We start from the raw sequence: 9,875 nt of genomic DNA on the forward strand, positions 1-9,875 counted from the left end.
ATTTCTTTTTTGCCCAAGCCTACCCTATTTTTAATTTTTTAGCTCAACTTCAGTCTAGGTGAACTTGTAGGGCTCTAATGGATCCTGGGCTAGATTTGTCTTAGTTTTAAAGTATTGGTTCCAAACTCTGCCAGGAATATTTTAGTTAAGAGATTTTTAAAAAATTAATCATAAAATAGGAACAATAAATAGTTTATTTTATTATATATATTTTAGATATTAAATAAATACTTTATAATTATTTATTATATATATAAAAATGTTTGATTATAAAAAAGACATTCAAATTAAATAGATAATCTTGATATTATAATCAAAATTCTTTCCAACTAATATTAACATATTTAATAGTTACAATGATTGAATATTTTTTGCTAATTGCTGATATTCACTTATAATAGTAAACAAACTTATTTTTGCTTCCATTTTTTGGTTTTCAGGTAGTTTTTTAAGTTCCCCAATTAATGAAAGTGCAAAATGTCGATCTGAGTCCTTTTCTAATTCGAATAATTTACTTTAAAATATTTTAGTTATAAAATATTAACATATCGAAAATCATACCAAAGTGCTTCATCATAATTATCATCTGTTTTAAGTTTTTTAAGAAAATTTTTGCAAGAATTGTCATCAGATGGTGAGTTTATCAGTGATAAAATTTCCGTCATGGAAACATCACTGAATAAAATATATTAAATTTCCATTTTAATTTTATATAATTACTAGGAAGCCTCATTCTCCATATGGACCATGGAGTCGTTGGGGATTCGTTTGAAAAATATTAATTTTGGAATATACTGAGACAATCATAAAATTGGATAACGTGAACTGACAGGAAAACTATCAAATATTTATATGAATTATAAAAATACTAAATTTATACTGCATAAAATAAAAATAAAGCTAGAATAAAACGAAATTTTGTAGATTTTTTAGAACAGATTGTAGCAGTGACGAAGCGTCAAGTTTACTACTAGGGAAGCAATCAAAAATAAATTTTATTTTTATTTTAGTCAAACTCAAAAACCATAAAAACATTAAGATTTATAAATAATTGATATTCGTCCTTGTTTTTGAGTAAAATGATCAAGTACTGCATTATAAAAGTTATCGCTATTTAAGTTTTTTAATAATTTTTTTTCAATCGAAATCAAAGATAGATTCGATAATCGATTTTGGCTCATCCTGCTTCTGCAATAAGATTTGATTCTTTTTAAAGATGAAAAACTCCGCTCTGCACTTGCTGTTGTTGAAGCCAAAGTTAAGATGAATTTACATAATTTAAAATTTTTTTTATCAAATCGATGCATATTAAAAATTCAAGTATTTCATTAACATTCTTTTTCTTTCTAATTTCAACATCCAGAAACACTACCTTTAATTCGATTTTCAGCGTGTGTAAGCCGAAAAATTGAGAATAAGTGTCGTTTAAATTATCTAATAAATATTTTTTTTATTATTTGGAATTTACTAATATCTACCAATTCGACATATTTAATATTTTTTGGTGTAATACATATGTAATAGAATTAATCAAATTTTGAATATTGCTTGATAGCCAATAAAAACTGCACTATTTCTAAATAATGTTTCAATAGTAAATTTTCTTCCGCAAGCAAATAAATTAATTCAATATAATTTCCTCTATTTACTGAATTAGAAGATTCATTATCACCACGGAACACGAGCTCCTGAATTCCAAATAAACATATAGAGTTTATCAATATTTTTAATATTTCTCTATTTTATTTAACTTTAGAATTCTGCTGTTCGATTGATATTTTGCGCATCGAATCTATCATATTTTCAATACGATGTTGGCCAAATGTTTTTAATTGAATCATCGACTGCAAATGAGCGGTTAATTCTTTGCCGTTTAACTGCCTTTGAAAAATTATTCATATCCGATTATCACTCCAATCATATCTTTACTTTGGGAATAATAGACCAACAATATAGAGAATTAGAAAATTCACATCCAGTGAGCCATTCATATTTTTCATATTTATCGATAGAAAAATTACGGATGCAAGTTTTGATTTCTTTTTTTAAGTTTTGTAAAATTAGTTTTGGTCCTTTTTCAATAAACAATTTTTTCGCATCAAAATTTCTTGAGCTAAATGATAATGTTAGTAAATTTTTAATAATACAATTACAATTATTAAACATTAACTAAGGATTTTAAAAACGAATAATTTTTTATTTTAAAAAAGTAAGGAAAAAAATATTTTATATAAAAATTTCTTTCTCTTTTATTTATTAAAAAAATAATTTATTTATTTCCTTCCCCAATGCTTATTTTTTAATGGTAAAATTACACAATACCATGGCATGATTTTCTCTTTATTTATTAAAAAAAATAAGCAATATTAAATTTGCTTCCCTCATGTATATTTTTTTTAACGTAGTAAAAATAATAGTGAATTTTTTAACTTAGTAAAAATAATAGTAACTTTTTTAACGTAGTATAAATAATAGTATTTCTTAATATAATAAAAATAATATTAATCTTTTTAACATTATAAAAATTATATTAATCTTTTTAACGTTATAAAAATTATATTAATCTTTTTAATGTTATAAAAATTATATTAATCTTTTTAACGAAGTCAGTTTAGTTTATTTAGCATAGTACAAAGATTATATTAAGTTTATTTAAAAATTTTGTAAGAAAAATTTCAACACTAGATTGTAGTAATCTAGGAATTACGTGTATATTGAAAAATATAACATATAAAGATAATATTGATATAATGGAAATATAAGTATGAATATATATAAAATCAGTAGCGTCACTAGAAGGGGGGGGGAAGAGCGCAAAGGCTCAAACCCCCCTAAAAATTTTGAATAGCTTGCTGAATAAAGAAATTTTTTAATGGCCTCCTGATAGCCCGTTAAATGGGGAAAATTTGACAGCCCCTCTAAATGGGAAAAAAAATTGATACCTTTCTGAACGATTTTTTTAGAATTCTATTATTTATTATATATAGATTTGATATTATTACAAAAAATTATTAATACTATATAAAATCTTTTTTAATGAGTAATACTTTTGTTATTAGATTAATAATATAGATTGTATTTTCATTATGTTAACAATTGTAAAAATTCTGTGTTAAAAATGGAATATTATTATCACTCATAATGCTAAATATTAATCAAGCATTAAAGGTTGAAGTTTATTTGAATTATTTATTAATTGAAAATAAAATTAATACACTTTAATATTTAATTTGGGTTAGCCGAAAACATTAATTAACTATACTATTCATTTTTAAATTTAATTTACTATTCTTATTCCTAAGAAAAGTTATAAAATCCAAACTACTATATAAAATCTTTGTTAAAACTCAGTATATTTACGTGATACGTGATATATAGCGCTTTTGCCCTCTAACGTTGAAGATTCAACAGAGCTACGCTAGGTTTTTCTCATTTCCATCTAATTGGAACAATTTAATTTGGGTATAAAAATAAAAATATGAGGAGCCCTCCACACGTTTGTGGGCAAGCCGCACGTACTTGTAGGCACAGCATTTCGAAAAATGTTGCTTAAACCTCTATAGGCTTTAATTTAGAAGGAGTGGGACAAAGAAAAAGCCTATACCCGAGAACTACAGTATAATTTAATTACTTTAAAGGTGGGTGATGGCTGATTTTAAGCTTAATTTCTTTAATGTAAGTTATATCTGTAAATAAATATGATTAAAATAAAATAATATTTACCACCGGATGAACCGAACCCATCTAATACCCAATTTTAATATTATCACTCAGTATATTTAATTAAACTATCTTTTATTCATTTATTTTATATTTATTAGAATGAAGAAAGAAAATATATTGAGTTTGAGATGAATATTTTTAATGTTGGAACTAAAAGCAATTTGATGTAGATATATTTTAGATAGAAAAAGAAGAGACAATGAAAAAGTTGGAGCTCAACATAGTTCATATCTATATTATAATTTTCCGATGTCCTCGCTATGTCATCGATACGTCATGTTATCGTGACAACATATCATCGGTATGTATTTATTTATTTTTATTTAAAAATATCAAAAAATAATAATAATAAAATAAAAATAAATATGTGATTTTATCAAAAAAAATATTCTAAATTCAAATCAACAGTGTTCAAGTAAATTTAATTATAATATATATATGTGATTTCCAGTTTTCTAACCTATCCTAATAAAGTATGCACAGTTTTTCATAAAATCATTCTATTCTAAATTCAACTAGTATTTAATTAAATTTAATTCTAATGGGTCCCATGAATTTTAATTACAATGTTGTGCAGATTTGAAGTAAAATATGATATTCAAGTAAAATTATAAATAATGGGTCTCACATGAAATTTTAATTATAGTGTGCAGACTGGAAGTAAATTATATTATATTTAAGTAGAAGTAAATTATATATATGTATTAGATATCAATTAGAAAGACACATCTAATGGTGACTACTCTGGGTGTTCAGTGCATTTTTAAATTTTCTTGTTTCAGTCCCTGTTTTAACCTTTCTTGATTGTACAATTGCTGATTTATCTGTCATTAATAAAAGAAAAAGATAGCAGGTATTCGTTCCAGATATTGTGAAACTCAACAAAATCTACCAACAATGCAAAAAAAATACACCAATGTTTTTCTTATACTTTTCTTACATTTTAGATTACATCTATTTTAGCTAAAATAATATTGACTTCTCTGAGGTTTAGTGCATCATTGTTTTTTTAAATTTTCTTTTATTTTTATTTTAGAAAACAACACTGTCTTAACATGATTGTACAAATTTTGATTTATCTGTCATTGCCAAACAAAGAAAGTGGCAGTAATCAATACCAAAATAATCTACCAATCATGCAAAATAAAGTTAGTCATCATCAACGTCTACATGACAGGATTTTCACTAGATGTAAACCCCCTTCAAAAACCTATGCCTACCCCCCAATTTCCGCCGCCTTCTGCAGCGATGTTTCTCCATTTTTAATTTCACCTTTTTAATTATAATGATACTCTTTCAGAAAATTTAAAAAGAATAACTTAAATTATTTTATCTCTACTTCCAACTTTCGACATTTTGTGAATACAAAGGATTTATTTTTTAGATAATAAATTTAATTAAAACCCCCATCATTTACAATGAATTAATTATTAGCATTATGAGCTTTCTGAAAATATCTAAACCTTTTAAATTACATTTGAAAGGATAGCAGAAAGTTGTATTTGGTCGGGCCTTAGAAATTTTTTTGAATATATCTAAATTTATCAATTTTATATTGAATTTTCTATGTAAAATAAAAATATTTGATTTTATTTATTGAAACTAAACGACATATAACATATGTCTTTTATTTTGAGTAATTATAAAAATTAATTCTATATTTAAATAAATTCGGGCCGGGTCGGTAAATTTTTTTAAAAAAATTGGGCCGGGCTTGAAAAAGTAGGCCCGATGCAGATCACTAATTTCATCTCAAAATTTAATAGATAACCCCCCAAAAAATTTATCCTACCCCCCTCGAGAGAAATAGGATGCAAACTGTTCCTACCCACCCCCCCCCTCTCCGTTCATATAGGCGCTGGTCATTATCCATATATATGCTAAAAATGCATAAATGTTACTATTTTCTTTCTTACATTTTGGATTTCGTCTATTTTAGATTTTAGCTACTGATAATATTCTCACTATTCCTAGAGAGTTGAACCTAATATTGACTCTTCTGAGGGTTCAGTGCATTATTATTGTAAAAAAAATTTTTGTTTTTATTTAAAAAAACAACTTTGTTTTAACCCCTCTTGATGATTGTAGAAATTTTGATTTATCTATCATTGCCAAACAAGGAAAGTGGAAGATTAATCAAAAAAATATTTATTACTGTAGTAAGGCATTGCTGGAATTTTTTTTATCACTTTTTTGATTTTTTACTCGCAAAATATTTTCATATTTCACTTGACCTATGAAAAAACTAATGGGGTTTCCGTGTGCTAAATGTAGCCATATTTGGGTTAAAGACTAATAATGTCTTGTGTGATATAGTAATATGGATTATCTTATCGGTCATCCATGGGAGATAGCGATCTCTTGGTCAGCTCAGATAAAAGGATAGCGATTCTTGGTTGGCTCTAGGATAACGGTAGCTTATGAGGCTGTTCATGCACAATGTCGACCAACCATAGTGGACTTAACGATACTCCTGTGGGAGATCCATCGGGATTAATACTCATGTGGGAGATCAAGCATACAATGGCCTCGATAAAGATACTTCGGTGGGGGATCCATCAAAGTTGATACTCCGATGGGAGATCAAGTTTACAATAGAATCGATAAAAATTCCGATAGGATATCTATCAATATTGACACTTTGGTTAGAGATTAATCAACAATAGAATTGATATGGGTACTCTGGGGGAAAATCCTTCAATATTGAGGTTGGAGATCAATCAACAGGGGTAACGATATTGATATTCTAGGAGGCATTAATCGTACCAAGGCAGCTAATATTGATGCTCTTTTGAGAGATCAAAATTTTGATTGTGGGGAGAAGAGTGAATGTGAAAATGGTAACATCAAGCGGTAAAGGTAAATGGAGACTAAAAACAAATATTTTTTATAAGTCGTGGATGCCTATAGAAGATGTAGGTTTCCTCTCAATTAATGAAAGGGATGTATTAATGTAGAAATTACATGTATAATTTTGCATTATAATACATATATAGAAAATATTGATATAGTGGAAATATATATATGAATATATGATATTATATTATTTATATATTATGGATTAGTATATTAGTTAATTAGATATGTTTATGTTTATAATATCGGGTGCCTGAATTTTATTGTAAAGTAAAAAAAATCGATTATAATGTTTAATATCCTGCCTTATGAATGATCATGGTTGTATAAATAAATGAATGTTTTATAAACTATAACTATGTATGAAATTATCCCATCAATATATAGATCACAAAAATTTTAAAATAGTTATTTTATTTTATAAAACCAGGGCAGGATTAGAAGATAAATTACGGAGTTAATCCCCCTGCTAATGTTTTTCTTAATTTATATCCCACTTTCCAACTTTTGAGGAAGAGGACTTCCCTCATCAACAAATTTTAATAATTTTTTTAAAGTGTTGGATTTGAATTCCTGCTTCTTTATCATTGTTATAAAAATATTTTTATAAAGTCAAAAAAAGAACTATTTTTCATATTTTTTATAAGCAGGTGCAGCCTTTATTATATATCATAGAAGATAGAAAACAATAGGTTTATTTTTCAACACTTTTATTTTCATTAATACCTTTCTATATTTTATCATCAACTAAAATAAAAATTTTGGTTTCTCGCAAATAATTTATATATATATTTTTAAAATTTTTTTAGGATACTAAGAGGTGAGTAATATTAAAACTATAGAGGCTAAGATAAGAAAATGTTGTAAATGATAACAGATTTTTATAAAATTTACTTAATTTTAGTGATAGGGCTTTTGACCTATTTGTGATAAATGCTATATTAGATAAAGATATTATTACATTTCATACATTTTATATTGCAGATTTGGATTATATTCTCATGATTATCATATATATGATTGACCTATAATGTGATTCTAGTGAATGCAACAAATAAAGTTGATGTGTTTTATATATGGTGATCGTCTCGTTTTTAATGAAGCGTTAAAATTTATGTGAATAAATTTATTTATATATACATAATACATAAATCACATACATAATATAATGTTTCTTCCTACCTCAAGAATTGGGCCAACTTTTTAATCTTCATCATTACTACAAAAATAAATTGTTTTACAAGACACTCAATCAAATACTAATTTTGATCACTATTTTTTTTCATCACCTCTGCAGTCCTTATCAAATTCACAATTTTCTTGTCAGAATTTATTTCATAATCTTTTTATAATTTTTTTATAAATTACAACTAAGAAAAATATCAAGTAACTATATATATTCCTTAAACATCTTCGAATCCCCAATCACTAAAAATAACTCACCTTTATTTTTTATCACTCAATTTTTATAAATTACATTCTTTTTTTCTATCTAAATTCTATTTCTCAATACTTAACTAAATCACATTAAATAATTTTCTTTTTTTATGTTTACAATATATTGAACAAGGAGAAAAGTTCAATTTAGAATAATTTAAATATATTGTCTAGCAATGGTGGAATAGTTTAATTTAGAATAATTAAATATTTCGTCTTTATTTAAAAGTATTGGTATTTTTATTTATATAATTTAAAAAGAAAGAAATACAAGTTATTATCATACAAGAAAAACAAGTGATTGAAATAAAAATATATATTTGTTTATATATATATTATGTTGCCTTAAGATATATAACTGAACTTTTAAATATAAATTATTTAAGTGTATAATAGTTTAAATGACATTCTAAATATAAATTATTTTAGTAAGTAATAAAATAATAGCGTACAATGGCGCACATGCGCACATGCAACATGCACTCCCTCCAAAAAAAAATATAAAAAAATGAATATTGAAATGAAAAGTGAAAAAAACTACAATTTATAGGGAATAAACGCTCGCTTGACATGCGGGAGGTAACTCTTATAATGTTACACGCTTAATAATGTTAAAATTTAATGTTACAATAATAATATCAAAATAATACCCTATACTTACATTAAGATTAACAAGGAATTATATAACAAATCATATATATATGGGAATAGTAGGAACTACAATTGGGAAGGGGAAATTATTGTCATTATTTCCTTTTTTTTTGGAATATAATAAACAATTACAATTGGGAAGGGGAATTATTTTTATTTTTTTTGGAATATAATAAACAATTATAATTGGGAAGGGGAATTATTGTCATTATTTCCTTTTTTTGGAATATAATAAACAATTACAATTGGGAAGGGGAATTATTGTCATTATATCCTTTTTTTGGAATATAATAAACAATTACAATTGGGAAGGGGAATTATTGTCATTATTTCTTTTTTTTTGGAATATAATAAATAATTACAATTGGGAAGGGGAAATATTGTCATTATTTCTTCTTTTTTTTTTGGAATATAATAAACAATTACAATTGGGAAGGGGAATTATTTTCAATATTAACAATGTAACTTATTAATCAAAATTATCACAACTAGGAAAGATATGTATGGTGCGTTAATATTTGTAACCAACAATATAAAGGTAAAAATATAATGCAATATATTCCTATTAATAATTTCTAATGTGATCAATATGAACAAAGAGAAACTTATCATCTACCTGAATTTCCCAAATGACGTTACTAATTCTCCCAATGACAATCCCCACACGCCATTCTTGATTGGAGCCCATTTTGACAAAAACAGAATTGCCAAATGTTAATTCTCTTAACTTTATTCTTTTAATTTTAGGTCGCAAATCACAGTCACTGTCCTTCAAAAAACTCCATTTCCATCTTAGTTCCCTGCCGAATAATCTAAACGCAGATGAATTTTTGGTTGTCGAATGAGTGGTATTGCGATAATTCAATAACACCTCTTCCAATAACCTATCATCCCAACCACCTAATTTATAAATCATATCCTTAGCTGAACGTACCGCTCTTTCAGCCTAACCATTTGAAGATGGATGGTATGCAGGAGTAAATATATGTGTTATACCCTTTTTTAATAGAAAATTTTTAAAATCATACGACCTAAAAGCTGGTCCATTATCAGAAACCAACTCTACGGGGTAACCAAATCTAGAAAAATATTATTTAATACCATGATAGTGGTCTTAGTAGTAATATCTTTAACCTTGATAATCTCAAGCCATCGAGAGTACCCATCAATTATTACTAATCCATAATAATTCTTAATGGGTCCAAAAA

The 9,875-nt window shown here is 25.9% G+C and overlaps 1 long non-coding RNA gene across 1 annotated transcript; it reads right to left on the bottom strand.

Moving 5' to 3' along the window:
- Positions 1-304: 304 nt before the first annotated feature.
- LOC135925104 (uncharacterized) lies at positions 305-851 on the bottom strand. The gene is made up of 3 exons (XR_010571533.1): positions 721-851; positions 562-675; positions 305-514 (listed from the first exon to the last, which is right to left on the bottom strand). It is a non-coding gene; the product is annotated as an uncharacterized LOC135925104 (long non-coding RNA).
- Positions 852-9,875: the final 9,024 nt, after the last annotated feature.

The sequence above is a fragment of the Gordionus sp. m RMFG-2023 genome, chromosome 2 (genome assembly GCF_954871325.1).
Source record: "Gordionus sp. m RMFG-2023 chromosome 2, tfGorSpeb1-WG-v2, whole genome shotgun sequence".
Taxonomy (NCBI): Eukaryota; Metazoa; Nematomorpha; class Gordioida; order Chordodea; family Parachordodidae; genus Gordionus; species Gordionus sp. m RMFG-2023.